The sequence below is a fragment of the Rattus norvegicus genome, chromosome 20 (genome assembly GCF_021556685.1).
Source record: "Rattus norvegicus strain SHRSP/BbbUtx chromosome 20, alternate assembly SHRSP_T2T, whole genome shotgun sequence".
Taxonomy (NCBI): Eukaryota; Metazoa; Chordata; class Mammalia; order Rodentia; family Muridae; genus Rattus; species Rattus norvegicus.
This window is the reverse complement of record NC_141553.1, coordinates 25,882,900-25,895,898: the sequence shown is the minus strand read 5'-3', so window position 1 is coordinate 25,895,898 and position 12,999 is coordinate 25,882,900. Positions and strand designations below refer to the sequence as shown.

Here is a 12,999-nt window from a genome sequence, read left to right as displayed (position 1 = left end):
GTGGTTATGCAGCTTTATTGAAATATGAATAAAGAATCAGGCATTGTGCACATGCCTTTAATCCCAGAATTTAGGAGGCAGAGGCAGGTGGATCTCTGTGTGTTCAAGGCCAGTGTGTTCTACAGAGTGAGTTCCAGGGCATCCAGGACTACAGAGAGAAACCCTCCCTCTTAAACCCCCCCCCAAATTATTTTGTGAGGTTTTGATTTTAGAGAGGATTGAATTGTGAGTTTTTAATTAGGTAAAGCAGTTACATGATTTCTGTCATACATTAGTGACCCGTTGCTAAGACAGACAGACGAAAGGGTTTACTTGGCTCACATTCATACTGCATCATTTTAGGAAGCCAAGGCCAGCCCTTGAAGCTGCTACTCATAAGGCATCTGCAGCCGAGAGCAGGGAGCAGGGGGCTGATGCATGTATGCATGACAGTGATATCTGCAGCCGAGAGCAGGGAGCAGGGGCTGATGCATGCATGCATGGCAGTGATATCTGCAGCTGAGAGCAGGGAGCAGGGGGCTGATGCATGCATGGCAGTGATATCTGCAGCTGAGAGCAGGGAGCAGGGAGCTGATGCATGCATGCATGGCAGTGATATCTGCAGCTGAGAGCAGGGAGCAGGGGCTGATGCATGCTGCATGCATGACAGTGATATCTGCAGCTGAGAGCAGGGAGCAGGGGCTGATGCATGCTGCATGCATGACAGTGATATCTGCAGCTGAGAGCAGGGAGCAGGGGCTGATGCATGCTGCATGCATGACAGTGATATCTGCAGCTGAGAGCAGGGAGCAGGGGCTGATGCATGCTGCATGCATGGCAGTGATATCTGCAGCTGAGAGCAGGGAGCAGGGGGCTGATGCATGCATGCATGCATGCACGACAGTGATATCTGCAGCTGAGAGCAGGGAGCAGGGGGCTGATGCATGCATGCATGGCAGTGATATCTGCAGCTGAGAGCAGGGAGCAGGGGCTGATGCATGCATGCATGGCAGTGATATCTGCAGCTGAGAGCAGGGAGCAGGGAGCTGATGCATGCATGCATGGCAGTGATATCTGCAGCTGAGAGCAGGGAGCAGGGGGCTGATGCATGCATGATAATGACATCTTTCTCCACTCTATTTAAAAGAAATGTTTGTTATGGATGAAGTTGGGCAGCTTTTATTTGTATATTTTTTGTGTGTGAATGAGAAGCTAATTTTAATCGTATTTAATGTTACTATTTATTGATCCTGTGACATGAAATATAAGTCAAGTATAATTTGCTATGCATCATGTTCCTGGGCATAATGCTTTGTTTTGCTAACGTCACTAAAGTTTTGGGTTTTGATTTTCTTTTCGTTGCTGTTGTCGTGGTTGCTTCTTGACCCTCCCCCTTTTGTGGTCTTTGACGTACTTTTCCATCTCCCCCTTTTGACTTTGCAGTTCTGACCCGCTCCTTTACCCCTCTCAATCTCTTTCTCAGATTCTCACCAGGCTGGTGCTCACGGTCCCCCTCCTCATTCTCCATGGTGCTGGGATCACAGGTGCATACCAGCACACCAAACTTGCACCCTTTTAAAAAGGATGAGTGTGTATGTGTGCGAGGTGTGTATGTGATCATGTGGGTCATATTTGTGCAGATGTCCACAAAGACTAGAAAAGGGTGGTAGGTTCCTTGGAGCTGGAATTACAGGCAGTTGTGACCATCCCAACATGGTTCTGGGAACTGAACTCAGCTCTTCTGAAAGAGGAGCAAGCATTGTTAATCACTGCGCCATCTCTCCAGTGCCCTAGCGTGCACTCTTCATTAAATGGAGAATATATATACATATATGTATATATATACATGTATACACACACATATATATACATATATATTTGTGTGTTTTATGTGTGTTATGTGAGCACACATGTAATTGTTTTATTGGACTTCTCTATTATTGATTATGACATATGTTTGGGTCTTTATTTTCCAGTTTTTCTTTTCTCTTCCTCTCTCATTGTTTGTTTGTTTGTTTGTTTGTTTGTTTGTTTGTTTGTTTGTTTGTTTCTTTCTTTCTTTCTTTCTTTCTTTCTTTCTTTCTTTCTTTCTTTCTTTCTTGTTTTGAGACAGGGTCTTTCTACATAGCTCTGGCTGTCCTGGAGCTTTCTCTGTAGCCCAGGTTGGCCTTGAACTCAGAGATCTTTCCCTCCCAAACACACACTGAAGATGTGTGCCCCCACGCTTAGCTTTATTTTCCAGTTCACTTGTTGAGTTTCTATGTTGATCTTTTATACTGCAAGAACTGTCTGAGAAGTCATAGGTAGCCAGCAGCTTTTAGTCTGCTTGTGGCACTGAACAATTGTTCATCCACTGTCGTGTCGTTAGTTTCTAGGAAACAGTGTCTTTTGTGGTGCAGTACCCTCCCCCCCCAGCACACTGCAGGGCAAGGTCTCCTAGGTGTCAGCCTCAGAACTGGGCCTCCGTCTGCTTGACTAGTTGTGGTTGTGTTAATTAGACAAGCTTAGTTGCTGACAGAGGGCTTAGTTGTTCTTATTGTCCTGATCTTCGCCACCACTCTTGTGAGTCTGTGCTTTCAAACTGGGTTTGTACAGGGACAGATCCCCTTGAGTCTTTTATTTATTTATTTGTGTGTGTGTGTGTGTGTGTGTGTGTGTGTGTGTGTGTGTGTGTGTGTATTGGGGGCACGGTGCACAATGTCTGTGTAACCTTGAGAATCAGTTCTCCCCTACGACCATGTGCATACATAACTAGAACTTAGTTGTCAGTCTGGGTGTTAAGCATCTTTACCCACTGAGTCACGTATGCCCTACTGTGATCCCTCTACCTTCCTAACCTTCCGTCACAGTACCCTTCTGCAAGGACCCTTGGAGAGGAATGTCAGGGACAGTGGCACTCAGTTTTAGAAAGTATTAGTTACTATTGTGGAATATTTATTTCTTTGTAGCATGGATAATAACAAGTTTCATTGAAGGTGGTGCTTTTTTTAAAAAAAAGATTTATTTATTTTAAGTATAGTATATTGTAGCTGTCTTCAGACACACCAGAAGGGGATCCCATCACAGATGGTTGTGAGCCACCATGTGGTTGCTGGGAATTGAATTCAGGACCTCTGGAAGAACAGTTAGTGTTCTTAACCACTAAGCCATCTCTCCAGCCTGAAGGTAGTGTTTTTAATTTCATGTGTTTTGTTTGTTTAGAAGGCATCTTAGATGTTAGGATGATAATTAGATTCCCAGAGGGGTCTGTGCCAGAAGGCTGTGCAAACAGAGAGAAGGCTGCATTGGTTATCTCTGAACGTGTAAGTTAAGTGTGGTAAGGTTTTGTTTTGTAATTATATATAATTAAATAACATAAATGTTTATATTATGAATGTTTATTATTATATATGTTTATATAATATATAACATACATAGATAATTATGTTATTCTTATATATTATATATAAATTTTAAATATAAACATAGATATTTGTATGGGCGTATATAGGTGTAAGTGTTCCACGGTGGTGTATGTGGAAGATACATAGAAGACAACTCACAGGAGCTCATTCTTCTGTCCAGTGAGTTCCAGAGATGGAACTCACGTTGCTTGGTAGCAAGCACCTCTACTGCAAACCAATCTGACTGGCCTAGCGTGTATGCGGCTTTAAGTGGACTGAGTGAAATCTCAAAGATGAGAGGGTGTTTGCGCAGGGGCTACTGGGCAGGGACACTCCAGGCAGAAAGAACAGAGTAAAAGTCTAAGGGTGTAACTGCTATACTCTATTAAGAGAACTTCAAATTCTTTACGTGGGGGGCGGGGTACAGACAGGAGGTATGCCAAAGAGAAAGGGAGAGATTTGGTAAGGCAGGCTAGAACGAGTTACTGAGTCATTCAATGAAGTCTGAATTTTGTTTGTTTGTTTATTTGTTTTTTGCAACAGGGTCTTACTATGTATCCTTGCTGTCCTGGATCTCACTGGGTAGACCAGGCTGGCCTGGAATTTACATAGATCCGCCTGCCTCTGCCTTTTGAGTGCTGGGATTAAAGGCATGATCCAACATGTACCCACACATATAAAATACATTCAAAAAAGATATCCGTTCAGGAATAATTTGGAGGGTAAATTAAAGGAGTCAAAACTGGAAAAGGGGAGACCAAGTGGGATATTTCTGTCAACTCTGATTAATCCTGAGAGACTTGACTAAGGAAGCCCGGGGGTAGGGGTGGGAGGGCATGGGATAGCATTGGCCAATATGGGAGTTACTAGGGAGACACAATATGGTCTTTTCACTGTCCTAATATGAAGAGAGTAAAAGAGCATTTTAGAAGCTGCTGAGATTGGTGTCCAGCCTTAGGATGATGTCTTTAATGTGATTTAGAACTAAAAAAAAAAAAACAAACTACTTTTTTTTATTTGAGACAGGGTCTCACTGTGTATTCCTGACTGGCGTGTAGCTCACAGAGATCCACCTGCTTCTGCTTCCTGAGTACTAGGATCAAAAGCATGTGCCGCCAACTGTATTCAGGGGAAAGAGCGTAAACTCTGTCTGTAAGGCAGCCTAGTGACCTAGGTCCTGAAGCGTGTGAGAGAACCGGGACTAAACAGATGGCTTTGTGAGTCAGAGGCTGTAAATAGAGCTGAAACTCTACAGCGAGCCAAGTCTGTTCTAAATGAGCGATACAATGGGATCAGAGAACAGAATGTGAGGGATGAGCCCTCGGGTGGGACCTCCATGCCTAAGAAGCCAGGAAAGGTTAAGCCACAACAGACCCTGGGAGAGACGGTCACAAGGTAGGGGAGCTTTCACACCAGGAGAAAAAGCTTCCACTTCCTAGAGAAATGCGTAGTCGGGAGGATGGAAAACAGTTCAAAGGAGTTCAAATCAGCTACATAGAGTCATAGGGAAACCTAAAAACTGCTCGTAAATAGTGACCTCAGATAGTTTGATTTAAAGATTCTGCAGGGTTTAAAAAACATTAAAGAGAAAGCACACACACCCCAACTCCCTCCTTTAAAACCCAGGGCTTAGAGATAATGTGAAAAATTTAAAACAGTTCCATACAACTGGTCTCCCCTCCCCACCCGCCCCCAGGCCTCTACTGATTTCTGAGAAGTGGATGCAGCGTTTTCAAGGTCTGTGGCCTGATTTTCTTTATGCCACCAGGCTGGTTTCTATTTATCTCCAGAGAACAAAGAAGAAATATGATTTTGAAAAAAAAATACATTCTGTCCCCCCTTCTCTGAACCAATCTATTTATCTAAATATATGAGTGAGTGTGTGTGGCACAGTGCTTTGTGTGGCTATCAGAGAACTTTTGGGTGGTGGGGGACTCAGTCTTTCCTTCTACTATGTGGGTCCTGGGGGTTGAACTCAGTACGTCAGACCTAGTGGCAAGCGCCCTTACCAGCTCAGTTAGCTTGCAGGCCTGAATTTTACATCAAAATAAGCTTTATTTTACATCGAAATAAATTTGAGGTATTTATTTATTTATTTATTTATTTATTTATTTATTTATTTATATCCCAAGTGCTGCCCCCTCCTGGTAGCCCCCTCATATAGTTCCTTCCCCTCTTCTTTGCCTCTGAGAGGGCAGCCCCCTATATCCTCCCACCCTGGGGCATCAAGTCTCTACAAGATTAGACACATCCTCTCCCACTGAGGCTAGCAATGGCAGCCCTCTGCCACATATGTGCCAGGGGCCTAAGACCAGCCTGTATATCCTCAATTTCTGGGAGCTCTCAGGGGTCCAGGTTAATTGACACTGTTGGTCTTCCTGTGGGGTAGCTATCTCTTTGAGGGCCTTTAATCTTTCCCCTTACTCTTCTATAGGGGTCTCTGATCTCCGTTCAAAGTTCGTCTGTGGTTATCCTCATCTCTCGCGGTCAGGTGCTGGGTAGAGACTCACAGAGGATAACCAAGCTAGGCTCCTGTCTGCAAGCACAACATAGCATCATTAATAGTGTGAGGGATTGGTGCCTGTCCATGGAACGGGTCTCAAAATGGGCCGGCCACTGGCCTGCCGTTCCTTCAGTCTCTGCTCATCTTTGTGCCTGTATTTCTTTTAGACAGGACCAATTTTGGATCGAAAGTTTTGTAGGTGGGTTAGTGTCCCCATCTCTCCAATGGGGGTCGTGTCTGGCTACCAGAGGTAGTCTTTTCAGGTTCCATATCACCACTGTTGGGCATTTCCGCTAAGGTCACCTGCAGTGTCTCCTGGGAGCCTCTCTCATCCCAGGTCTCTGGGACTTCTAGAGAATCCCTTAACCCCACCGGGCATCTGCATATTTCCGTTCATTCTCCTGGCCTACTGGACCTCTCTTCTCTCTCCCCCGCATACCTAATCCTGCCTTCCTTATTCCCTTGCTCTCCTCTCTCCCATCCAGGTCCCTTCCCCCTCTGCCTCCCATGACTATTTTATTCCCCTTTATAAGTGGGATTCAAGCATCTTCACTTGGGCTTTCCTCCTTGTTTAGCTTCTTTGGGTCTGCGGGTTGTATCGTGAGTATTCTGAACTTTTTGGCTAATGTCCACTATCAGTGAGTACATACAATGCATGTCTTTTGGACCTGGGTTACCTAAGTCAGGATGATATTTTCTAGTTCCGTTTGTTTTGCTAGTTTTTGTTGTTGTTTGTTTGTTTGTTTGTTTGGAATCAAGGTCAGTAAGAATTTTCTTTACTGTTCTCTTATTGTTCTGGGTCTTTCCAAACTGCCAGACCCCAGGAGACTTCATATACATTTGAGCTGCCTTATAATAAGATAGAGGGTTGGATCCATGGGCTCACTGGATCAGAGCAACAACAACAACAACAAAACATAGTCACCTTGAAAGTTATGCATGGAGGCCATGTTACTCTTGGTTTGGTGGCTTAGACTTGATGTGTTGCATGTTTAATAGCGGAATGTTATTTCTGCTCTGAATGATTCAGTAAAAGCTTCTCTGCTGCCTTACATTTTAGATTATCTACTTTGGTTTCACTTTGACTAATTTAGTTCTTTGGCTTTTAGAAAAATGGATATAAAGGTTATATTTTTATAACCTTATAAAGGTTTATAAGGCAGTTTGATATTATGTTCCTCTCCTCATCCAAGGGCTCTTGGCCAGGTTTACAGTTGTGTAGTGAGCCTTAAATCCAATCAGAAAATTGTTGGTTAGCCCCATAATACTCATGATACCATTTCCCCAGTCGGCATGTTTGGCTAGGCTGGTCATTACTGTAATGTGGTGGTTTGAATGAAAATGGCTCCTATAGCTTATACATTTGAATACTTGGTTCCCAGTTGTTGGAACTGTTTGGGAAGGATTAGGAGGTATGGCCTTGTTGGAGGAGTTATGTTAGTAGGAGTAGGCTTTGAGGTTTCAAAAGCCCACACCGTTTCTAGCTATCTCCCTCTGCCTTTTGCTTGTGTAAAATGTAAGCCCTCAAGCACTATGCCTGCCTACTACCATGCTCCCTGCCATGATGGTTGTGGACTCATCCTCTGAGACTTTAAGCATGCCCACATGAAGTGCTTTCTCTATGAGTTGCTTGGTCATGGTATCTCTTCACAGTAGTAGAAAAGTATTAGAATAGAAAACCACTAAGGTATGTGGTTTGTAGAGTTCTTTGGCTTTTTAAGTAATACAAAGGTAACTGACATGCTGGGCTTGTATGGGATGGCGTTTTGATCTTGGGTCTACTGTTATTTTTATACAGTACAACAGGTCCCTAAGTTAGAAGACATTACTATATAGAAAACATGGAAATTTCGCTTGCTGAAAGGTTTAAAATATGTGCCTTTGTGAAATATATACGAATTGTTATTTTATACGGTAACAGTTGCAGAGTGTGTCATCAGAGGAGGGGAGTGAGGTCATCGTGTGAAATTTTTTTTTTTTGAAGACACATTCCATATTTTATTTACATTTTAAGACTAACTTTCATCTCAAAATCACATATCCAACCCTTTTTGTTGTCTTCACTTAAAACTTCTAAGCATGTTTTATTAAACAAAGACTGTAAACAACTTATCATGTCAACAAACGAGAACAGCTTTTAACAGAAATTCAAAACCCCAAACATCTTTTTATTATAAATACAGGTATAAAAACCATCCTGCACCTATGTTTGACACTAACAGTAGTCAGCACCCACACCGCTTCAAGGATTAACACAATTGGTGACTAGTCATTATGTCTGCTACTTTAAACAATTCCATCTGCAGCTCTAAATATGGTGGATAAAGCCTGCCAGTTCTGTTCTTCCTTCTTGAGACTTTACTTTCAGAAAAACAAAGGTTCCCGTGGCCATCTGACACTCTTTTGCCATGCTTCTGTCTTGACAACCTGAATTCCATTTTGAATGCTTCAGATTCATGTTTAAATGACAGTGCTTTTAAGAAGAGAAAGAAAAATTGTGCTGCACTTCTCTTGTTACCTGAAAACATAATAGGTGCACATATATTAAATATGTTCTTACAACTGTCCAGGTCATGTTTACCAGCTGCAATTCTTTTACTTAATGTGTGGGTATTTTGCATGGTGATATTTAATCAAGACATTAACATGAGTAGAAGGTTGTTGATTTAAGACAAGTTTGAGATCCACTAAAATTAGTTGTTGTATGTCTGTCCTTCTGGTGGCTGTGGAAGCTTCATATTTTCTTTGGACATCATAAGACGTCTTAGCTCTTGAAGTACAACTTTAATGTTATAGGAATTTTGCCATTTTGCTCATACTGGTATGCTCCGTGCATCCACCATTCCGCTGGAATTATTGATCCCATTCATATTAATCTTCGTTACAAATCTAACGGATGGAGGTGCTTCTGGGTATTTAGATCCGCATTCTACTTTCAGGCTGTATATTCTGTTTTCATAGTTTGTCCTTGGTGGCCCAATTATCATGCCTGTCCACCTTGTAAGTGTCATGTCTTCATCATCTTCAAGGCCCCAGCTAACCGTACCATCACCTACTCCCTTTTGTCCTTCTTCAAGTTCTTCCAACAAGCGAAAATTATGAGGAACTTTAACTCCTTGAAATGTAACAAGCACAACATCCATTCAACCTCTTCCATTTCTACAACCTAGATTCAATAAGAACTGTGGACACCCGTGAAATTCCTATATGCAATGTTATTTTCAATTAAATCAGAAGTCAAACCCTAGCTCTTTGCCTCCATTACATCAACGACGACAACAACAACAACAAGGGCAGGTCGCCAACATGGATCTGAAGTAATGGTACTCGCTACCAAGCCTGATCGCCTGATTTTGTCCTTGGATTCCATATGGAAGACAGAGCGAACCAAGTCCCACCAATTGTCCTCTGACCTTTATAAGCGCACTCTGGTATTCATGCTCCTCCTCAAAATAAATAAGTAAATCAATCAATAAGTGTAAAACAGAAAATTAGTCCCAATTAGCTATTTATACTCAGAGGGACTTGATACCTCCATATAGGTAGAGGTCTTTTTCCTTTGCTTTACATCATATTGGTCAGAGCAATCCCCCCTCCATTTTAGTTTTTGTTTAGGGATACATGTGAGGAAACAAGCTCAATCTTGGAAGCACATATTTTAATTTTGTTTAGATTTTGCACAGCTCACCATTGTGGGAGGAGGAAAGAGATCAATTTGATGATTTCTCAAAGAACATCAGTGTGCTGACTGGTTTTGTGTGTCAACTTGACACAAGCTGGAGTTATCACAGAGAAAGGAGCCTCCGTTGAAACGCCTCCATGAGATCCAGCTGTGAGGCGTTTTCTTAGTGATCAAGTTGGGAGGATCCAGCCCCTTGTGGGTGGTGCCATCCCTGGGCTGGTTTCTATAACAAAGAAGACCAAGCAAATCAGGGGACACAAGCCAGTAAGCAGCACCCCCCCTCCATGATCTCTGCTTGAATTCCAGTCCTGACTTTCTTTGTTGTTGAACAACAATGTGGAGGTGTAAGCTGAATAAACCCTCTGCTCCCCAACTTGCTTCTTGGTCATGATGTTTGTGCAGGAATAGAAACCCTGACTAAGACAATCAATAAGATGACCATTCCAAGATTCAATAAACAGAGCTTCAAATCTAGGAAGTTCCTAAAAGTTTTGGTTACAATGTGCCTGTGATATCCAACATCTGTTCTAATGTAGACTGTTTGACTCTGTTGGATCGTGAAGTCTTGGAAGCCGAGGTAATGCAAAAGCACTGTCTCCAGGATAATGGCCCGTAGTGCATTACGACGGTGGCTCCCACTCAGGAGCACGGAGCAAGCCTCTGACACAGCACCCCTGGAACTGGTTTCAAGGTTGTAGTTCAGATTTTTTCCCCCTCTAGCATTGTTCAGGCACGTTGCATTCCTAATTAGTCCACGTGTAGGAATTACGCTTTAGATTTTAGTCAAGAGACCTGATACAAGGAGGCACCGGAGGGAAACTCTGCTTTAGACTGTAGTTAGGAGGATGGAGAGAAAGCAGTCTTGAATAGTAGATGAACGATGTTAGATAAACTAAATGTTCATAAGCAGATCCAGCTGTCTCTCTGAAGATGGGAGAATGGCATCAACTAACCCTTCTGAGCTCCTGCTAGGGGCCTGAGCTCTGGGCTAAATTATTTAGGATATGTACGCCTATGCACGACTTATTTCACCTTGAAAACTCTTGAGGAGGGTACTCTTATGCTTCGTGTTTAACAGATGGTGAAATGAATATTCGAGGGAACCCAGCAGCTTGTCTATAAAGTTCCCAGGGAAGGGCCGGGAGAAATGGCTGTGCGAGCAAAGATAGCATCAGGGCTGACAAACTCCATTCTCTCAGCCCACATGGTGGAAGGGTAGAGCCAATTTTCATAGTTGTTCTCTGACTTCCAAACTTGTACTCTGTGTGCGTGTGCATGTGTGCGCGTGTGTGTGTGTGCGTGTGTGTGTTCGTGTGCATGTATGTTTGTGTATGTGCACTCATGTACATGTAAATGAGTATGTGTGTATTCATGTGCATATATGTGTGTATATTCATGTGCATGTATGTGTTTATACATGTAAATAAACATATACATGTAAAAGCAAGGGTCCTGGTGAGGAGAGAGCAGAGTTTGGGTTTTTACCTAGGTAGTCCAGTGTCAAATCACTGAGACCCAACAGTACTGAAATGTTGGGGAACTTAAGAACCCTTTAGCAGAGTGTGTTTGGGGGTGGGCAGGACATCTTGAACTGGCTGCCACGTATTGCTCTGCTATAGTAGAGCTGAAATCTAGCCTTCCTTTGCTTGTACAAACCATGAACCTTCCTGCTGACATCTGCCGGATTGGAATTACTCTGACAGTGTCATGCATTTCCAGTTCTTCTGCCTGGATAGGGCACATTTTTATAACTCACTCAAAGGCAGCTATCAGTGTGCTATCATGTTAATTACTTTCTCATATTGATGTGATACAACTTACAGAGGAAAGTGTTGACAGTCCCTTTGTCACAGAAGCATGGTAGCAGGAGGCTGTCTGAACACAGTCACACAGGAGAGGAGAGAGGGAGAGGAGGGGGTTGGGGGGAGAGGTGGGGGTTGGGGGAGGGGAGGAGAGAGAGAAAAGGGGGGATTTGCAGGAATTGGAGCGAGGTTATAAATCCTCGAAACCTCTGTGAAGCACTTCGTCCATCCAGGGTGCACATCCTAAAGATTCTGTAACTTCCCAAATGGCACCACTAACTGGAGCTCAAGTGCGAATACCTAGACCCGTGGGGACACTCATTCAATGTCTTTCTTTTTCTCCCTCTGTGGCTGACCGGGCTAAGCAAGTGCTCTACCACTGAGCCACACCGTTGCCCTTGCAGTCCTAGATGGAGTATGAGCATCTATATTTCTTCTTTTTCTTAATGTGACCTTTAAAATTTTTTTGTTGGATATTTTATGTATTTAAATTTCAAATGTTATTCCCTTTCCCCCCTCTCCCATAGCCCCTCCCCCTTCCCTCTGCTTCTATGACGATGCTCCCCCTCCCACCCACCACTCCCACCTCAACACCCTGGCATCCCCTACACTGGGGAGATGAACCTTCACAGGACCAAGGGTTTCTCCTCCTATTGATGCCAGACAATGCCATCCTCTGCTGCATATGTGGCTGGAGCTATGGGTCCCTTTATGTGTACTCTTTGGTTGGTGGTTTAGTCCCTGGGAGCTCTGAGGGGTCTGGTTGGTTGATATTGTTGTTCTTTCTATGGTGTTGCAAACCCCTTCAGCTCCTTCAGTCCTTTCTCTAACTCCTCCATTGTGGTCCCTGTGCTCAGCTGCAAGCATCCTCATCTGTATCAGTAAGGCTCTGGCAGAGCCTCTCAGGAGACACCCGTATCTGGCTCCTGTCAGTAAGCACTTATGGCATCAGCAATAGTGCCTGGTTTTGGTGGCTGCATATGGGATGGATCCCCAGGTGGGGCAGTCTCTGGATGGCCTTGCCTTCAGTCCCTACTCCACTCTTTGTCCCTGTATTTCCTCCTGTGAGTATTTTGTTCCCACTTCTAAGGACTGAAGCATCTACATTTTGGTCTTCCTTCTTCTTGAACTTCATATAGTCTGTGAATTGTTTCTTGGGTATTCTGAGATTTTGGGCAAGTATCCAATTATCAGTGAGTGAATAGCATGTGTGTTCTTTTATGATTGGGTTACCTCACTCAGGATGATATTTTCTAGTTCATTCCATTTGCCTATGAATTTCATGAAGTCATTATTTTTGATAGCTGAGTAGGGCATCTGGGTTCTTTCCAGCTTCTGGCTATTATAAATAAGGCTGCTATGAACATAGTGGAGCACGTGTACTTGTATGTTGGAGCACCTTTTGGATATATGCCCAGGAGTAGTATAGCTGGATCCTCAGGTAGTACTATGTCCAATTTTCTGAGGAACCACCAGACTGATTTCCAGAGTAGTTGTATCAGCTTGTAAACACTGACAAAGGGGCTAAAACCATCTAATGGAAAAAAGACAGCATTTTCAACAAATGGTGCTGGTTCAACTGGAGTTCAACATATAGCAGAATGCAAATTGACCCATTCTTATCTCCTTTTACAAAGCTTAAGTCTAAGT

The 12,999-nt window shown here is 43.3% G+C and overlaps 1 protein-coding gene and 1 pseudogene across 3 annotated transcripts in view; one reads left to right on the top strand and one right to left on the bottom strand.

Moving 5' to 3' along the window:
• Ctnna3 (catenin alpha 3) overlaps positions 1-12,999 on the top strand; it is a 1,520,222-nt gene that overhangs the window by 26,359 nt on the left and 1,480,864 nt on the right.
• Positions 8,264-9,070, bottom strand: Ube2v2-ps1 (ubiquitin conjugating enzyme E2 V2, pseudogene 1; annotated as a pseudogene). Its single transcript, XR_015645203.1, has one exon. The product of XR_015645203.1 is annotated as a ubiquitin conjugating enzyme E2 V2, pseudogene 1, transcript variant X2 (transcript).